Source organism: Sinohyriopsis cumingii, chromosome 10 (assembly GCF_028554795.1).
Source record: "Sinohyriopsis cumingii isolate HCF-2022 chromosome 10, ASM2855479v2, whole genome shotgun sequence".
Taxonomy (NCBI): domain Eukaryota; kingdom Metazoa; phylum Mollusca; class Bivalvia; order Unionida; family Unionidae; genus Sinohyriopsis; species Sinohyriopsis cumingii.
This window is the reverse complement of record NC_142970.1, coordinates 49,297,764-49,299,318: the sequence shown is the minus strand read 5'-3', so window position 1 is coordinate 49,299,318 and position 1,555 is coordinate 49,297,764. Positions and strand designations below refer to the sequence as shown.

The following is a 1,555-nucleotide window of genomic DNA, read 5'->3' as shown; positions in this document are numbered from 1 at the left end:
CATACATGTGTATATCATTCATGTGTTCATACATGTGTATATCATACATGTGTATGTAATACTTGTTTTCATACCTGTGTATATCATACTTGTGAATGTCATACCTGTGTTTGTCATACCTGTGTTCATACCTGTGTTTGTCGCAATGATCTTAATCAAGCTTTTTTACGTTGAGACTACACTATAAAACAAAAATACCAGACACGGTGCTTGAATTTGGTTTTAAAGGTTATATATTGGAAAGTTTATTTATAACATGCCATAAGTCATTTAGTGTGTACGGAACTAATATGAACATGTAATAAAGGAACGCACGATAATTTGTTTTCTTCTAAAACCATCAATATATCTTGATTGACTTCATTTATCCAGTTGCATGTAAAATGATGTAACTGAAATACAAAACAAGGCATTATTGAGTAAATGTGCAAAATCAAGTAGAGAGTGGACGACGTTTAAAGTAACAATTTAGAGAATATGCTGTTAAATGCCGACCTACTTTCTAAGTAATTAACGAAATATATTGCTATCTGCAACATGAGCAGATACATTCTAACATGAAGTGAATATAAAATTAAGTTGGAAAAATTTCATCAGTTTACAAGTACTATGCTTCATCACATGATATTTTTGTATAGTTGTGCTAATGTACCACTCTGATCGTTACTTTCAACACGTAAAGCATAACCGCCGACGTGGGGCTCGAACCCACGACCCCGGGATTAAGAGTCCCGTGCTCTACCGACTGAGCTAACCTGGCAGATATTCACATATACTTTATCATCCCGTGGTCTAGCACGTCTTTTGTTGTCTACAGACACAGCAATGGTTAGTAACCCGTCCACTAACTCAAAACCGATTTCCCACTTTAGATGTGTGTGTGTGTGTGTGTGTGTGTGTGATTTGGATCTTTAACGTAGCTTTAACAATTTTTTAGTCATATTGCTACGATGTCTGCAGTGTGGCAGTTTATAGTGTTGCTAGCTCTGGGGCATCATACTCGCTGTAGATGAACTGACCGAGTTAACTTGCAGATTGTGTCTTAATGTCCGAGTTATTTTTTCTGCAACCAATTATATATGCGTCATATCTAATTGGAACATATAATTTTCTTATTTGAGACATGAAAACATTACTAATAATGTTCATTTTTTATTTACTGGTTTATGTTTAGTTAACGTGGGAACTGCAAGATAAAACTATTGAAGATGGCGTAACTACAGTTTGTTTTAAAGCTTAGGTACTGAAATTGTTAAATAGCGCATTTATAAATAAAATTAGTCGCAAATAACTATGACCTGTTGCGAAAAAAAGAAAGACGGGAAAGACTCAAATTATCTATCCAAAAGGGTTGTTTAACACTGGTGTAGTGAATTTGTAAATTTCACAAGTACCTTTTCGGTAGGGAATTTGTTCTTGAAACTGATCATCAGCCTCTAGTGTATTTGAAAAAAGCGAAAGTCACCAATTCAAGAGTGATCATTAGTCATTGACTTTACAGCCATATCGTTTCCGGATCGAGGCAAATCGAGGGTCATAAAATGTAGGCGCCCGT

General features: G+C 35.2%; 1 non-coding gene across 1 annotated transcript; it reads right to left on the bottom strand.

The window, feature by feature from the left end:
* Positions 1-685: 685 nt before the first annotated feature.
* On the bottom strand, positions 686-760 carry Trnak-cuu (transfer RNA lysine (anticodon CUU)). Its single transcript has one exon. It is a non-coding gene; the product is annotated as a tRNA-Lys (tRNA).
* Between the last annotated feature and the right edge of the window lie 795 nt (positions 761-1,555).